This window comes from Macadamia integrifolia, chromosome 9 (assembly GCF_013358625.1).
Source record: "Macadamia integrifolia cultivar HAES 741 chromosome 9, SCU_Mint_v3, whole genome shotgun sequence".
NCBI classification, from domain to species: domain Eukaryota; kingdom Viridiplantae; phylum Streptophyta; class Magnoliopsida; order Proteales; family Proteaceae; genus Macadamia; species Macadamia integrifolia.
The window spans coordinates 22679015-22698057 of record NC_056565.1 but is presented as its reverse complement, the minus strand read 5'-3'; the positions used below and the strand labels follow the sequence as shown (position 1 = coordinate 22698057).

The 19043-nt window shown below is 40.0% G+C and overlaps 1 long non-coding RNA gene across 1 annotated transcript; it reads right to left on the bottom strand.

The window, feature by feature from the left end:
- Positions 1 to 918: 918 nt before the first annotated feature.
- LOC122090146 lies at positions 919 to 19007 on the bottom strand. Its single transcript, XR_006143424.1, has 2 exons — positions 15303 to 19007; positions 919 to 1592 (listed from the first exon to the last, which is right to left on the bottom strand). It is a non-coding gene; the product is annotated as an uncharacterized LOC122090146 (long non-coding RNA).
- Positions 19008 to 19043: the final 36 nt, after the last annotated feature.

The following is a 19043-nucleotide window of genomic DNA, read 5'->3' as shown; positions in this document are numbered from 1 at the left end:
TTTCTGGTTCCACTATATATAAGCTATTTTCAACTGAATTCCGAACGCAGTGATAAAATAATCTCCCTCTACCCCCCCCCCCCCCCACACACACACAACAAAAAAAAAAAAAAAAATTCCATTCTTAGATAGGACCTGAGTTTCTGTTCAACCACAGTGAAACGTGTACCTATCGATCTTTTGCCACTGCCCATGCTAACCAAATGACTTGACCTGTTCTCTAGTCTTGGAGCCTATGGCTTTGAAGTGTCAACTAAGCTAGCATGTGGCAAACCAGTGCCCTTCACTGGTTTAGTCTGGCTAGAGCAGCTGAGGTAGGTTCAGTTTAAAAGCTAAAGAATAATAAATTTTCCAATTAGGTGTTCCGTGAAATGCCTTAATATTCTAAAATCAATAATGCATTTTATAACATGTACGGATGTACCCAACACAATATATTTTATTATGATCAGCATATGTAAAAAATATATTGTAAGCTAGAGAAAAGAGCGACCTTAAACAAATGAGAGACTGATGGTGATGCTCCATTTGTTTACGGAAATTTGAAGGTAAAATGTCTAAACCATACAAAGGGACTTCTCAACTACCTCAAGCCTCATCATATTTTCCTCACCTATTCCATCATCAACTATTGATTTTCCAGCTTGTTTCTGTTGGATTATTTAGTTCTAGATCCATGAAATGTGATCTATGCAGTGGTTTATATTTTGGTTAGTTGATTTAGAAACCTAACATAATAAATCACTTCGGTATTGATGTTATGCCCATAACAGAGTAAAATGGCATCGACACAGGTAAATGAATTTTCACTTCATGTGATCATGAAAACCCAGACGTTAGAAAAAAAAAAAAGGCTCAAACATTATAACCTAAATCATGTAAAAAGGTCGGGAAAGTGTACAAGGCTGGCAAAAGGCATGCAGGAAAGAGCTAAGTAATAATTTTTATTTTGCAACTGCCACGATACTCATTAGGTTTAGAATATGTCCCTCAACTTCCAGATCAGCAAGGTGTGCAGCAAGTTTCTTACTTCCGGCTCTAAATTCATCTTCATCAATTTAAAGATATACAGAATATAAATATGAAGCTCATAATTGCCATTAATAGAGACAAGAAACCTAAAGTAATATAGTTCAGCTTCAACAATGTTCTACCACCACATGTACCTCAATGAGATTGAAGCAAGGACATCCATAAGGAAGAATTTTGTTGACACACCTACAGGAAATTCTTCAGTAATCGGTGCTTTAGAATTGAGGTAAAAATTTTCTGGGTATATTTTTAGGAACCTTTACCATGATACCTTCAACAACAACCAATGATAAAACTTGTTCAGGTTGGGAAGTTGCAATAGAGTGTATTATCTGAACAAGAGAAGGTTGAGATTAAGAAGTAAGGAAGTAAATACTCCAGAAGTAAGTGCACAAAATGCTAGAGAACCACGTCACCAGCCAGTACGAGTGCAAAAAGCTAGCTCAGGCCTCCACAAAAATGAACTGAACTGGTCTTTCCCTTTGCCTTGTTTGTGGCTTATCTGAGCACCAGGCAACTCAGAAAGATCATTATTTTTGCTCACTCACTTTACATTGCCTCTGCAAAAGAAAAATGGTGCTAAGCAAAAGCTAATTGACTGGCAACCTTTATCTAAAAAGTTAATTGTCATTCCATCCTTCAAAATGGATCACAAAGGCTCTATGCTGACCGGAATAAAATAGAAAGCCAGCATCCCAATCCTAGCACACCTAGATTTATTTCCAAATCTGCATAGACTGAGAATGCCAGTACTGTAGAAATGCAGTGCCTTGAAACCATAGGATTATCTTCGGAACTAAATGTTTCTGAAAATTTTCAATGTAACCCCAAGGCCTGCTTGGATTCACCACTAAAAATGGTTTCTGGTCTTTTTTCAAGTTGCTCCAACTACATTTTCAGCATCTTTAGGGTATGGTACTGAACAGTAGCTTCGAAAATTTAGTTGTATGCAAAAGGGGGGAGGCTTTGGGCGAAAGCTCAACCTTCTTGACCATGGATGAACAAATTCTGTATCTTTGCCTCTTTCTTTCCTCTCTAGTATCTTTCCATTTTCTCTTCTTTACTTCAAGCCACCTCTGGTAATCAACATTTTTGTCGATATTTTCAGCAGACAACATTTTGATGATGCATCCTCTGAATAGCACCAGTTTGCTGTTGTTGCAAGGAAATTAAGGTGCAAGAGGTTAAAGGCTAAATGCTATTTTTTGTTAACTTCATAGTTAAGAACTGTAGGTCGAGGTCCCATCATGGGAGAACTCCTGTTTATATCTTCTATATCTTCAACATTCACCTTGTCCAATACATGACTAGAGCCAGGTAAGAGAAAAAACACCCCCTTGCTTGGTATTATCTTTGTCCAATGAGCTGAAAAATATCATCTAGCTTGAGTTGGCGAAATTTGTCATTCTTCTCATGGATCTTTTTATGCAGCCAATCAGATTTAATTTCTCTTGGTACAAGAATTTTATTTTTGGGTGAATAAATAATTTAAATAACAGGGAGAAAAGGGGGGGGGGGGGGAGTATACAAGACCCAAGGGCCAAAGAAGAAAGGGGGATATACCCTTAAGGTGGGGATCTCATCACATCCTCTAAGGAATATTGGAGAGATCTCATCACATTCTCCAAGGAAAATTGGTTAGAGTTTGTTCTAGTCATAGCTCGGAAACCCATTGATGTAAGACTAGATCACAAAAGACCTAATCCCAGTCGGGATTTGAAAAATCTGGATGAGTAGGGAGAAATATGAAGTTTCACAAAACCGTAGCTCAATGGAGTTGAAACAGTAGCCCTCCTCACGTCCATTGTCAATAATCCTCTTCGTCCCTGAATCCCGTAAAAGGCAATGAAAAGGAAAAAAATATGATACAATAGTTCAAGGTTTTAGTTAAAGTGCTCACAGACAATAGATTCAAGGTAAGGACGTAAGGTTAGGAACATGAAGAATAGAATCAAGTAAAATGGAAGAGGTAATGGGGATATTATCTTTAACAGAAATACAGGAGAAGGTACCATCAGCTACCCAAATCTTATAAATGGAGTAGGATTCATAGCAATGGGACGTACCAGTCATGTGCTCAATGGCACTAAAGTCAATATCCCATGACGGAGTTGTGGAAGGTGCAGAGGTGGTGACATGCATAGTAGAAGCTGAGGCATCCTGTGAGGTAGATGGGCTATCAAGCTGAGACATGAACCGACGAAGCACTGCAATATCATCCCTAGAGAAGGAGCTGGTATCTGCCTGTGCGGAGCCTCTAGTATCAGTCTCTATCATAGTAACATGGGCCGTAGCCCCTCTGCAGCCACCACTTGTGCTAGTAGATCCAACATGTGTACGAGGACGACCATTAAGGACCCAACACCTCTCTTGAGTGTGTCCAGGTTTCCCACAATGATCACACTGTCATCTCAACGGTATGGCCCTTGACCTCAACCACCTCCATGCCATTCTCTGTGGGTAGTGGAAGAAAGAGCAGAGTGCTTAAGTGAAGGTGCAGAGTCCATGGCACCTCTCCTGGTCTCCTCAGTTGGGAGGTAGGTTCACCTCATCAAGGGATGGAAGAGGTGACCAGCCTAAAATATGTATCTGGATATGCTTATAGTCTGAATTTAGAAATGGACTTAATTCCCTACTTCATGGAGAGCATTTGCTGAAGAAGCTGGTATACCTTCACAGAGGTACCTACCCTATCATGGGTTTTAGAGACACTATCCGAAATATCCTTAGCAATTTCCTTCCTTATAAATCTTTTACCTATCTCAGGTTTTATGGAGAAGAGTAACAACAGTAGAGTTTATAGTTTCCCATTTCTGGTACCCTGGGTCTACAACAATGGAAGCCTTGATAGCCCCAGTAATATACCCTAGCTGCCCTCTACTCCGCAGGGATAGCTTTACAGAATGTGACCAATCCAAGTAGTTGGTACTATCCAACTTCACAAGAGAAATCTGAGTGTTAGGATTGTCAAAGACAATCGAAATGGGGTTGGTACTACTCGACCCACCAGATGTAGCTTTCGTAGGTTCCGTGAGATCAAACATGATGTAAGAGATCCAAACCAAGGGGAATACACAAGTCCCAAATATTGTCTTCTCAGGACCAAAAAAAAAGTTCCAGTAAGCTAGTAGACCATAAAACCTTGAGAGAAAGCGATTAAAAAACACTTTTCATTGTAGAGCTTCATCCCAATAGCATATACAAGCATCATATGAGGTAGCACAACACTACTATCCATTTTTCATACCAAACAACCAAAAACAGAGAAGCTAATACCTGGCAGCAAGGAGAGATTTGGATTGTGTTCTAACACCACACCAAATCACAAGCCGGCACTTAGGGGGGTTCATAGGGGGCCCTTAGATGATTCTTTCAAGCCTAGTCACATCCCCAACCAAGCTTTGAGGAGTGAGAACCAAGAAGGAGAATCTAGACCTGGCGGTAATCCAAGGAGACTCCTTTCTCTGTTTGGGCTTCAAATGGTCCTCTTGGACTTCAAACTCCTTCCAAGTGTCTTCCAATAGAATCTAAAACTCCATTAGGTCTTCTTGTATACTTTTCTTAAATAGTATAACCTCTAATGGACCCCTTTGCTTCTAGGGTTCCAAGAGAGACTTAAAGAATGAAACCGGGATGCTTGATCAACTCTCAAACCCTTGTACAAGCTCTGATACCAAGTTAAAAATAAGTAACACTAGGGTTAGAGATGAAGGAAGAAGAGAGGAAGGAAGAAGGAGAGAAGATGAGAGAAGGAGAAGAGAAATGAGAGCAAAATGTTGAGAGCCTTTCTTATTCTTTCCACTTAAATTAAGTTCAACTAGAACTTTAGGGAAATTACGTCAGACCTCCCTAGGGATGTAAAAGGGAAAAAAATAAAATACAGATTAGGACAACATAATATAAGAGCAATTCCTAAACTACCGATATTACATAAACTTCAACAACTATCATGTCTTCTCTTCATTTCTTTGAAAGTTTTCTGGTCTTCGTATCAATCTCCTTAAGTCTAGTCTCTTCCTCTCTGGTGTCTCTAATGCCGCTCAAGGCCACCTCTATGGGCTCACTGGCTTCTCCATCAGTACCATGCCGATCAAATACTTGGGCCTTCCTCTGATTTCTTTTAGGCTCTTTGTCCACCATTTCTCCCCATTGTTAGATCTCTCGAGAATGAGACTCCAACTCTTGAAAGGCAAGTTTCTTTCCTATGTTGGTTGCCTAACCCTCATTAGACCAGTTCTCCAATCTATGTACCTCTACTGGTCAGACATTTATGTCCTCTGTGCTTAGACCCCTCCAAATTTCTCTATCCTCTTAGCTTGGAAAAATTTCACCCCAAATCTTAAAGAGGCATTGGATTAAGAAGAATTAAACAGGTCAACTCTATTGGTATTCCCTAGCTCATTTGAAAAATTTCCTCCAAATAACAATATTTGGGTCGATTAGGTTCTCTCCTCCCATCTCAAGCACAACCCTTTTTGGACTGCCCTAATCCCATCTGATGCCTTTTGGATCTGGAGGAAGATCCTGTAATGTAGATGCCTTGGCTTGGCTGGACCAAATTGACCCACTATGGAGGCCTAAGGAAGACACAACCAACCCAAATTGATATTCTGGTCTGGCAACAGTAATTAGGGAAGCAATCTTATTATATTTGATTCACTTTTATTTTAGAAGTAGTTTCTTTTGGAATAGTTAGATCCTATTTTAGAGTAGTTTCTATCTTTTAATTGGTTTCCAATTTTAGAAGTAGTTTCTTTTGGAATAGTTAGTCCTCCTTTTCTAGTTTATCTTCCTATTCACTGTTTTTGGGTGGTACATGTAGCCTTGGACAGTGACTTCAAACTCATTGGTGTTGGTTTGGGATGAAACTTATTGGGTTACTTCCTTACCTATAGGCAACCTAATACCCATGGTATGAGTGCTTGATGATGACTAGACTGTGAGAGATGAAATCTACAACTCAGGTTCTCTCAAGCTACACCCAGATCTGAGTTCAGAGGGTTATCTCTCCCTTGGTTGATGACTGTTGGAGGTGCTAGGACTTGAGAGTAGAAGGGTTTTGGAGTAGCTTCCAAAACATGGAAACTCATGTGGAGCAGATTAGTGGTGAAGGAGGAATCAGATATGACTGCTATTTAGAATTCTGCCCCTTTTTTGGTTCCGATGCAAAGTTGAAGAAGAATCGTGAGTTTTCTGTTTAATTTTCTTTTATTCTGATTTCCTGTTATACCCTCCTCTTTGCCTCTAATTCTCTCATATCCTATATTCCTATTTTGCTTCCTAGTTTAACCCCACCAAATAATTATTAATTCCCTTTTAGTCCCATCTCCCAAATAGTCATTAGTTAATCTGGTTATTTAAACTCTGTCACTCTCTTTATAACTCCAGTTCATTTACAATACTGCCACTGCATCTTGATTATTGAGTTCTCTCATTTGGGTGGGCCCATCAAGCAAACTTATTAGGGTTTTTTTTTTTAAATCCTGCTTCTGCATTAACTTGGTATAAGAGCCGAAAATTCCTATAGCTATAGTGAGTAACAATGATCTTCAACAGATTGGTTCACACAGAGAAGTGACTGATACAGATATTGCCAATTTAATTGAATGAGTGACTACTTTAGAGGGAAGTGTCAACACGCTCAATAATGTCACTTCTTGCAAATTGTGATGACTTTTTTGCAGGCATCTATTGATAGGTTAGCAGCTTCTGAGAAAGGAAAGAGTCCCATGCTATCTAAGGATTTGTCCAACTCCATCCCGCAAGGGTTGCCACATGTCACCCCACACCCATTGCCACACATTCACCTTCCACCACCACCACCACTACCACTATATGGGGCTAAATGATAGAATGATGGAGCAGACAAGGAAACGAGATTAGACATCCTTGATTTTTATGGGGACCACAACCCCAGAGGAGTACCTTCACTGGGTTCACAATTTAGAGATTTTCTTCAGATGGTACAACTTGACAGAGGCTAAAAATTTGATATTTGCAGAGGGAAAATTGAAAGGCACAGCTTGGGTTTGGTGGAGAAAACACCAACAGAAAAATTGGACTTGATGTTTTGGGCAAGTTACTACATGGCTTGAGATGTGAGATGCGAGATGCGAGGTGCGATGAACAGAATATTCCAACCGACCGATTACAAGCAACATGTACACCTCAAATTTGTGCAGTTGAGATAACATAATATGTCCGTTGAGAAGTATATGGCCAGATTTTACTACTTAGCCACTCGATTTGACTTTAAGTGGGACGACAAAGTCTTAGTGATGCAGCTCTGCAATGGTTTGCATCCACAGATTAGTGCTGCACTGGCCGCTAGTAGATTGTCTACCATGGAGGATGCAGTTCAGGTGGCATATCAGGTTGAGGAAAGTTTGAAGAGGCCCTACACTTGAAGGAATTTTCCCGACACATATTATAGAGGAGATACCTCACGCCCACAACAATCTTCTACTCAAAAGAAATTGGCTTCAGTTAATAAACCACAGGCTAGTGGTTCTTCAACAACACCAACATGACCAATTCGTCCATACTCCCCTCCTCGTCATGATTTAGACAAAGATTTCTCCCCACCTTGGTGTGGTTATGACAGGAAATCAGTATTTCCAAAGGAGGCTATTCAATGCTTCATGTGAAAGGGGTATGGGCATTGAGCTAATCAATGTCCTAATTGGTTGTTAACGTATGTTGACAAGGAAAATTTTATACCCTATATGAACACGAGACTAGTGAGATTGATGATGGTAATAGTAATGGAGAGCATCAACCCCAGCAGAAGGTTCCCGAGGAGGATTAGCACTACAATAGTATCATTCAGACCAAGGTGTGATGCAATGATAGCTTGTGTAATATGGTGATCAACCCCAACAGTTGCACCGTCATCATTGAAAATGCTGTTAGCAAGTTGGGTCTAAAAATGGAGCCACATCCAAATCCCTACAAGGTTGGGTGGGTGAACAACAATAATTTAAAAATTAATGAATAGTGTTTGCTCACGTATTCTATTGGTGGACTGATTGACCGGGTGCAGTGTGATGTTTTGAAAGTCTGATACAATCTACTGGGCACGCTATGGTTGTTCGACAGGAAAGCCAAGCACAGTGGTTTTGAGAATACATACTCCTTTCAGAATGATGGACTTGAGATGAAATTTCCTCCGATAAAAGATCTTCCACCTCTCAAACTCAAGAGGATAGCTGGTACTTTCTTCTCAGGTGTATTGACACTAACGGCATTCTTGGACCTCATCCAAATTCAACGGAGTGAAGTTCTTTCAAGAGGAGGCAAGCTGATGGAGATGCCTTGGCTTGGTTGGACCGAACTGACCCACTATAGAAGCCTAAGCCAAGACAACCAACCCAAACCAATATTTTGGTCTGACAACGGTTGGTAGTTCTATAATTAGGGAAGTAATCTTATTATTTTTTCCTTTTTTGTTTTAGAAGTAGTTTCTATCTTTTAATTGGTTTCCAATTTTATGTAATGAGTTCTTTAAATTGCTGTAAAATGATTCTAGAGGGGAGGTTTTGAGAATTGAAAGAATAAATTGAAGTTGAGTTCTAAAAGTGTAGCCCCTATGGGCTTGGTGTGCTTGTGCTCTCTCTCCCCCCCTCCTCTTCTTCGTGAGAAACACCTCTTTTTCTCCTACTTTCTGGTTTCACTTCCCATTCCCTGTTTCTGGGAGGTACCTACAGCCTTGGGCAGTGACTTCAAACTCATTGGTGTTTCGTTGGTTTGGGCTGAAAGTTATTGGGTTACTTCCTTAATTGTAAACGACCTAATACCCATGGTATGACTTATGAGTGCTTGATGATGAGTACACTGGGAGAGCTAAAATCTTCAATTCAGGTTCTCTTAAGCTACACCTAGATCTGAGTTCGAAGGGTTATCTCTCTCTTGGCTGATTACGGTTGGAGGTGCTAGGGCTAGAGAGCAGAAGGGTTTTGGAGTAGCTTCCTATGCTTGGAAACTCATGTGGAGCAGATTAATGGTGAAGGAGGAATCAGGCATGATTGCTATTTGGAGTTCTACCCCTTTTCTGGTTTTGACGCAAGGTTGAAGAAGAACCCTGAGTTTGTTGTTTAATTCTGTATTATTCTGATTTCCTGTTACCTTCTCTTTGCCTCTAATTCTCTCATATCCCATGAGAGAATTTGCTTCCTACTTTATCCCCACCAAATAATTACTAATTCCCTTTAAGTCCCATCTCCCAAGTAGCTCATTAGTTAATGTGGTTATTTACAACTCTGCCACTCTTTATAATTTTAATTTATTTACAATACTGCCACTGCATCTTGATTAATTAGTTTCTCATTTCGGTGGGTCCATTAAGTGAACCGAATAGGGTTCTTTTAAATCCCTGTTCCACATTATCCTATGTCTCTGGCCCACTGCCCTCATGGCCATCTCCTTCTCCTTCTCCTTCTCCATAGGCAATGTCCAGGCCACTTCCCTCTGAATGGACCCTTAGAATCCCTGGGGTATCCTATCCTCTTTATTTACCTCCAGAACTGTTGAGATTACCTTAGTTAGTTCTATTTTTTTTTTCTCTTGGTTAAGTCTTATATACCATAGTAAGTCTTGTAGATAGGGACGCTTAGTCAGCATTACCCTACTTCTTCCCTTGTTCAATTTTTTGTAGATAGGGACAGTTAGTCAACGTTACCCTACTTTCCTTATTTGGTTTATTGTAATCTCCTTATAAATAAGGACCTCTGTCATTACTGAAAAGTCTAATCATTCTCTGATCTCTGATTCTCAACTACTATCTATCTTTCAGGTCTTCACAAATCAACCTCTGTTGCCTTTATCATCTCTCTTATGGTTGTCCCCCCTCCTCCTCTCCCCCCTAGCTGATCTCTAGTCCTCTCTCCCTCCACTCCCCCTGGCCACCAAAGAGAAGACAAATACATTTGGCTGCCCTCCTCCAATGTGACATTCTCCTCTACCTCCACTTGGTCCTTCATCAGATCCTCTGGTTCTTTGGCCCCTTGGGTAACACTATTTGGTTTAAGGGCCATATTCCCCGTCATAGATTTATAGATTGGCACATTATCTTTAACTGCCTTCGTACACTGTCCTTCCTCATCTACCCTTATATCCAAGTCCCCCCCCTCTTGCTACCTTTGTCTTAATGGGATTGAGGATTCTAATCATCTCTTCTTCTCTTGCCCTCTTTCTTCCTCAATTTGGAAGATTGTCTTCTCTAAATGTTGGTTGTCCAGAAGACATATTCTCCCATTTGATAGGGAATGGATCTAAAATCAACATGACTTTTGCCAACTCCTCCATATGCGACACTGTTAGCATGCTTACTTTCTGCGGGACCATCTTCTACATCTAAATGGAGCTTAAAATCTATAGATGGTCCTCCAATTCTCAATCTGTGTACAAGTTTGGAACTCCATCTCCTTCGATGTTACCTCTAAGATTAGATCTCTCCACCATCGCCTTGTCCCTAATTCTCCTAGGAAGAGACACATTATTGCATCCTGGAGATTGTTGGCTGACGTTATTCCCCCATGATGTATCAGTTAGAATATGTGAATGGAGAGGAACAATGAGATGTGAGATGTGAGATGAGAGATGAGGAAGAAGATGGAGAAGCAGAAGAGTGAGAAGAAGAGAAATCGATGGTATGTTGGAATAGTGTGTTATGAGTAAAGTCTCACTAACACCAATATATTCTTTACTAACATATTTACAAGATATTACATATACCTCCCTAAGGAGGGAAAATACACATACCTCCCTAAGGAGGGAAAGAAAAATAAAACATAATGTGACAAATTACTAAACTACCCTCAGAGTAATATAACTAATATCTCTAACACTCCCCCTCAAGCTGGAGAATAAATATCATGCATTCCCAGCTTGGACAACAGAGAATTGAACTGATGATGAAGAAGACCCTTTGTGGAGAATAATCCTTTTCATCACCAAATCCTGAAAGAGGCAATGAGAGGGAAAAAATGTGATACAACAATTCAAGGTTTTAATTAAAGTGCTCATAGATAATAGATTCAGGGTAAGGTTAGGAACATAAAGGACAAAAGCAAGTGAAATGGAAGAGGTAACAGGGATACTGCCTTTACCAGAGATCGAAGAGAAGGTACCATTAGCTACATGGATCTTATCCTTACTAGAACAAATGGAGTAGGAGTCACAGTAATGGGACGTACCAGTCATGTGGTAGTGGCACCAGAGTTAATGACCCATGATGGAGTTGCGGAAGGTGCATTTGTGGTGAAATGCATAGCGAAAGCTGAGGTATCCTGTGAGGTAGATGGGCCATTAAGCTGAGACATGAACCAGTGAAGCACTGCAATACCATCCCTAGAGGAGCTGATATCTGCCTGTGAGGAGTCTCTACTATCAGTCTCTATCATAGTAGCATGGGCTGTAGCCCCTCCTTTGCGGTCACCACATGTGCCAGTAAATCCACCACGTGTACTAGGATGGCCATGAAGAACCCAACACCTATCACGAGTATGTCTAGTTTTCCCATAATGATCACATTGTCATCTATCCCTGTCATCTCCATAGGAGGTCCCTTAGCCTTGGCCGCCTCCATGCCATTCTCTGTGAGAAGTGGAGGAAAGAGCAGAGTGCTCAAGTAAAGGTGTAACATCCATGGCACCTCTCCTGGTTTCCTCACTCAGGAGGTAGCTACACACCTCATCAAGTGTAAGTATGGGTGACCAGCCTAAAATATGTATTCGGATCTGCTCATATTCTGAATTCAACCCACCTAGAAGTATCAAAACATGCTATTTTTCAAGAGATCTATAGACCTTGGCTTCATCATCGGGAATGGTAAAATGAAGATCTCGGTAATGGTCATACTCCTCCCAGAGTCTTATAACAGTGTTATAGTAGTCAGAAATGGACTTAGTCCCCTATCATAGGTCCTAAAGACACTATCCCAAATATCCTTGGCATTTTCCTTCCTAGTAAATCTCCTACCAATCTCAAGTTTCACGGAGAAAAGTAGCCAAGTCATAAAAGTAGAGTTTGTAGTCTCCCATTTCTGGTACTCTGGGTCTACGGCAGTAGGAGCCTTGATAGCCCTAGCAATATGTCCTATCTTCCCTCTACTCCAGGGACAACTTCACAGAGTGTGACCAATCTAAGTAGTTGGTATTATCCAACTTCACAAGAAAAATTTGGGTGTTAGGATTGTCAAAGACAACCGAACTAGGGTTAGCACTACTCGACCCACCCGATGTAGCTCCTAAAGGTTCCTTGAGATCAGATATAATGTTAGGATACTCCTCAAACAACGCCAATGGAGATCCAAGCCAAGAGGGGATGCACGAGTCCCAAATATTTTCTTCTTAGAACCTAAAACAAAATTCCTAGCGACTAGTAAACTATGGAAATTTGATGGAGGAATAAAAGAGGCCACTTACAACTATAGGGCTTCATCCATAGGTGCGTACAATCATCATAGAAAATAACATATCCACCAAATGGAACTAAAAAAATTCACTACCAACATTTTTTTATCCAAAAAAGGGCCAAACAAGAAAAAAGCTGATACCTGGCAGCAGGCAAAGAAATGAGTTGTGTTCCCACAACACAACTAGTCAGCAAATAAGGCTTGGAGGGGTTATACAAGACCCTTGGGCCTTGGGTGATTCTGTCCAGCTAGGCCACATCCTTAAACAATGTCAGAGGAGAGAGAAAGAGGCATTTGAACCTCTGGCTGGTGGTAAGACTAGGGATACTTCTTCTGTCTGTGAGCTTCAATCAATTCAAGTAGCTTTCAAATCTCCCTCCAAATGTCTTTGTATACTCCATTGGGTCACTTTGTATACTCTTCTTTACATAGTATAGCCTTTAATGGACCCTTTTTTTTCTAGGGTTCCAAGAGAGACTCAAAGAATGGAACTAGAGGACTAGTCGATTCTCAAACCCTTGTACAATGCTCTGATACCAAGTTAGAAATAAGAACTAGGGTTAGAGATGAGGGAAGAAGAAGAGGGAAGGAAGATGAGGGAGAAAGAATGAGGCTGACACCATATGTTTGTGATTGTTACATAACATTGTTATGTTTTGATGCTTCTGTTATAATATATGTATAGGGGTACATTAGGAACTGCTTTATGTTAAGTTGTCCTTTTATGTTATTTCTTTTATTTCTCTTTCACCTCCTTAGGGAGGAATATGTAATTCCCCAAAGTATTATTGGAATCTAATATAGCTGAAGTGAAAAGTAATCTCACTAACGTTTTGCTCCCATATATGTGATAGGCCTTTAGTTCAGTGAGACATGGGGCAGACATTATATCATTATCTCAGTAGAGTTCAAACTTTAATTTTCCATTTCTACTTACGTTTTCTGTTATTGTAATTAGTAGTAATCCAATTTAAAGGTCAGTGATGTAGACAACAAATCAAAAGTTAGATGATGTGCCTTTTTTCTTATTTTTGGATGAATAAATAATTCATTACCAAGAGGAGAAGAATATACAGGGGGGAAAAAGGGGGGCAAAAGCCAACAAGGAGAAGCCAACCCAACGGGAGCTAAAATATTAACAAGAACAACTCAAAACTAAAGTTGGAACAAAATGGGGGGGGGGGAATAGCTTCCTCAAGCAGGGTGGATGGGGTCAACCTGTAGGTTCCAAAAAGTAATGATGAGGGAGTTTTTTGGGGAAATAGGGATAGGGCAGGGGTTAAGGGCATGAATGCCATGGGCTTTAGAGGTAACATCAAAGTAGATAACTTTCCAAATCATATCTGGAGATCTAGATTTGGGGGTCCATCTACGAATGTTACGCTCCATCTAGAGATGATTGATAGTAGCACAAAAATCTAATTATCCCACAGTGTCACAAATGGAGGGGTTTGAGAATGTCATGTCAATCTAAATGCATTCTCAGTCGAAGGGGAGGAAGGTTCTAGGATTTGGCCAACATTTGGAGAGAACATATTTCCAAACAAGGGAGAAGGGGTAGGAGAAGAAAAGGTGGGGGATTTTCAGTGCTTGAGGGGCAAAGATAACAGGAAGGGTTAACAAGGATGAGACAGTGGATGAGGAAGGATTGGGTAAGAAGACAGTTAGAGAGGCACCGCTGGAGGGTGAAGTTGTGGCAGGGGATATGGCCCTTAAACCATACCAGTTTATGCCATGGGACAGTTATGGAAGAGGTCCAAATGTGGGCCCAGGCTGAGGCAAAAGAGAAAATGCCATTGGGGGAGGGAAGCTAATTGTATTTGTCATCCCTCCCTCGATGGCCAGGGGGAAGAGAGGGGAGAGAAGACCAAATATCTTTAAGTGGAGGAGAGAGGGGGAGGACGACCAACCAGTGGGAGAGAGGATAGAGGAGATCAGAACATTAGATAGGAGATCAGAGAAGTATATATCTCTGGGAGTAAGAAGATGAGAAAGGATACCTAAAGAATACCAGAGGTCCTTCCAAAGGGAGGTGGAGATCCCATTACCAATGGAGTGGGAAATGACAATGAGAGCAATGGGTTTATGCTCTAGAATCTTCCTCCAAATCCAGGAAGCAACTGAGTTGCAGGGGGGTAGTCCAAAGGGAATTGTGTTTGAGAAGCCCAGAGCGAATCCAATCAACCTAGATGCTTTTGTGCTTGGACACAATTTTCCAGATAAGCTTAAGGACACCCACCGAATTGGCACCCTTAATTTTCCTAATCCCAAGACCACCTTTAGCTTTGGGGATACATTTACAGCTGAGAGGCCCGAGGAAACTGGAAGATTTTGAACCTTTCCAGAGGATTATGTGCCTTTATTATGTTATTATCTCAAGTATACAAAATATAGTCATAAGGGAATTATAACAAAAGAGGTAAAGAAACAACAATATGCTACACAAAACTGCTGGTATTAGAACAGGAAAAGTTTAAAAAAAAAAAAAAAAACCATTTTCTTCACCCTATCTATCATGCTTTTGGAATGCTGTCAAGATTTTGACTAGTGGATATTAGATCATTCCGACTAATTTCATGTTTCACGTGCAGATATATAACTCCCAATTGTCTAAAAATAACTATAGATTTCTACCAAAAGGGGGTATTTTGGGGGGAGGGGTTAGAAATTATTCAATTATGTTAGCAAAACCTATGATATGTCATTCTCAAACATAATAATGATGTACAAATCCAAGATTTGTTAGATCTAAGGTGGGACTTTAAATTGACTCTTTTTTTTTTTTTTTTAAATTCTGAGAACAAATGATAATGATGTACAATTCATCCTTGGAAAGAAAGAATGTGATTGATCTTACAGTACTTATGCTTTCAAACTCTCTTGTATACCGAATGTGAAACCTGCATAAAGCATGGGAAGTTCATTTCTCATTATCAAGAAAAATCAACAAACTTTGGGCTTGTTGACAGATCATTAGATCTAAATAGCAGTATGATAAAATCTAGAATTTCTATGGTAATATGAAAATGGAAAAGTTAACATAGTTCTAGCCTCATGAAAAATTAATTTAATCTAAAAACTGTACAATAAATCTAAAATGTTAGCGGTATTATACAATTTTTTTTCTTTCAAAAATACAGATTAGATAGATGGGATGGCATAAATATTGATATTTTGTTCTCCACAGACAATGGTAGAGATGTCGTCTCAGATGAAATCATCAAAATGTAATAGTGAGGTTTTGATCAAATTTTCAGTTTCTTCCTACTTTGATGGTGCTAGAGGTCATATAATTCCTCCTTCCAAACATTTCATCATAGTAGGTCAATCATGGATGCACGAACGAAATGTTGTCCTTGATCATGTTTAAGTGTTAAGTGTTGTGGGGAGTAAGTCTTGTATTTCGTAGCTACTGTTATGCATAGGATTCAGTGTCCCATTCAAGTTGTATTTATTTTCATCTAAATATAATATATAATAGGCTGGATAAGAGGAGGTGAAAATCTCTCTATCGCACAACACTCTTCTACCCTCTCCTTCAATTCCATTTTCCTCTCATAGTCACTCAATAAAGGTGGGAGGTGATATAGAGGATGATGTTTCACAGAGGATCAAAGTGGGATAGATGAAGTGGAGAGGTGTAGTGCATCCAGGGTGTTGACTGATAGATTCCTTTAAAGCTTTAAGGAAAGTTCTATAGGACAGTTGTTAAACCGGCTATAATGTATGGGACAAAATGATAGATAGTTAAGAAGTCCCATATTGATAAGCTTTGTGTAGACAGATGAGAATGTTGAGATCGATGTGCAGAAAAACTATGAAGGATGTAAGGAATGATCATACTAGGGCTGATTTGGGAGTTATCCCGATTCATGATAAGCTCCGAGAAAGCTATATGAAGTGTTATAACCATACTTAATCGGGGCCTAGGGATGCGCCATTAAGAAGGAGTGATGAAGTAATTTGATACAGATTAAAGGAGCTAAAAGAGATGGGGGCAAGCCAAAAATGACCAGAGGAGAAGTAATGAGGAAAGACATGCATAGTTTAGATCTTATCCCAAATATGACTATGAATATATCTGATTAGAGAGCTAGAACTTATGTAGCCGACCCCATTTAGGTGAGTATTTACTTATTACATCTTCTTTCCTTTTGCTGCCTCTGATTGAATCCATGTAGCCAACCCTATTTAGTTGGGATAAGGCTGAGTAGTAGTTTTGTTGGCCACATTAGTATTTGTGGCGTATCCGCTTTTAATTCTTCGAGTTTTATTGGTAATGGCTTGAATTATGAGGTCCAAAAGTTGGGGTCTAAAGGGGTCCACTAAAACAAATATTTTAATCAATGTGGGACCCATTAAAGATTAGTATTTATCTAATAGTGGTCGTTATAGGGATCTTGTGGGGCCCATTCCTTAGCTGTCATAGATAAATCTGAAAGAGTCCTATTAGATATAATTTCTGCTTGGGAGTTTTAGTACTTTAGCAAGATTCATCTATGAACCCTAAAAGTAGTTTCTAAGTTTGTTTAATTATTTAATGTTTAAACAAATCACCCCCTCCCTTAGTTATGGAATAAAATACAGAAAATGGGTTTGAATTTGAATTGTGTAACAAAGAAGTTTTCCTCTAATCTCTCTTTCATCTCTTCAGTAATTGTTCATGGGTAATGTTAACAGTCACAGAAAACCCCCCATCTCTTCTCTCTCCTTCTTCTCGTTTTCTTGTCCCAATACATGCAACTAAAATCAGCAAATTAGCAAGCCTATTTCAACCCTGGTTCAGGGAAATGTTTAGATTTGGGCCTATGGAACAGCAAATCTGATGTCTGATACCATTAATGGAAACTAGGATTGGCTGGCTGCATCACATACATTCAAACATGTACACAAAGGCACAACAAAGTAGGGAAATTCATTGTGGACTTCCTATCCAAGAGGCCCCCTTTCGGTTAGAATCTGAATAATGCTTAATATGAAGTGTGGCTCTAGAAAAAAAGAATCCAAAAGAATAACCCCATTAATATCCAGAATGGCTACAGTCTCTAAGACAATCCCCAGCCAAAAAAAAAAAAAAAAGTTTCCAAACAACGAGGCAGTAACAGTATGATATCATTTTCAGAAGAAAAATATCATTTCAGGATTTGCAATTTCCTTTGGCTTTAAGGCCTTGCAGGTGTTCCTGAGCTAATAACAATGAGAAACAATGAATACAGCTACACTTGATCTCAGGAACACCCAATACCTTGCAGGTGTCTTTTTTCCTATCTATCAGCCTCAGCCACCCTCTCTTCACTCTCTATTGTTTTAACACTTCTCAACTATGGAACCATCAACGCATCACTGTCATGGTTTCTCTCTCTGCCTTTATATATATATATATATGTATATATATATATATAGAGAGAGAGAGAGGGGGGGATACCACCATGAATACCGGACCCAGCGGACATACATCTTCTTCTGGCTTACCTTGTGTGCATCAGATCAAAATGACTTTCAACAACCTTAAGTTTATAATACTTTGTGGCTTCGTTACTATTCTTGTCCTTCATGCCACCATCGGCATCGGAAACCTCGTTGGCTACGCCGAGGCTTAGGGCAAGAACTAGAAACTCATTGAGGAAACCAATTAAATCCTCGCTGGGATTCGTTTTGATACTGATCTTACAGACCCTTCTGAACCCGCGGAGCCTGATTTCAACCCAAATGCTACCTACACTCTTGGCCCCAAGATTTCCGATTGGGGCCAGCAGCGCAAGAATTGGCTCCAAAGCAATCCCCATTTCCTTAATTATGTCAAACAAGAACGAGATCGATCGTAGAATTAATGGACCCAAATTACGTCACTGTCGGTGTTTTCTGTTCACTTGGACCAGTGTCTTTTTTCCTATCTATCAGCCTCAACCACCCTCTGTTCACTCTCTATTGTTTTAACACTCCTCAACTATGGAACCATCAATCTGTCACTGTTATGGTTTCTCTCTCTGCCTTTACATATTTGATATATATATATATATACAGAGAGAGAGAGAGAGAGAGAGGGGATACATTGATAGGAAGAGATGGGTCAAGAGAACCACACAGCCTTAGAAAAGAAGTGGAGCAGATGGTGGTTCACTTCCCACCACGACTACCAGACTCAGCAGTCGTACATATTCTTCTAGCTTACCCCATTGGGGTTCAGATCCTTTGTAGCTTCATTACTATTCTTGTCCTTAATGCTACCATCAGCGTCGGAACCTCGCTGGCTACGTCGAGGCTCAGGCCAAGAACAAGAAATGCATTGAGGAAACCAATCAAATCCTCGCTGAGATTCGTTTTGATACTGATCCTAAAGACCCTTCTGAACCTGCGGATCCTGAATTCAACCCAAATGTTACCTACTTTGGACCCAAGATTTTCAATTGGGACCAGCAGCAACACAAGATTTGGCTCCAAAGCAATCTCCATTTCCCTAATTACGTCAGTGGCAAATCTCGAATCTTGCTTGTTATTGGATCTCACTCGGACTTGAATCAAGATGCTCTATCACTGCTTCCTAAGAGCAGCGTGTCTACCAATTTCATAATTACGGCTTGTACGAAATCATAATAGC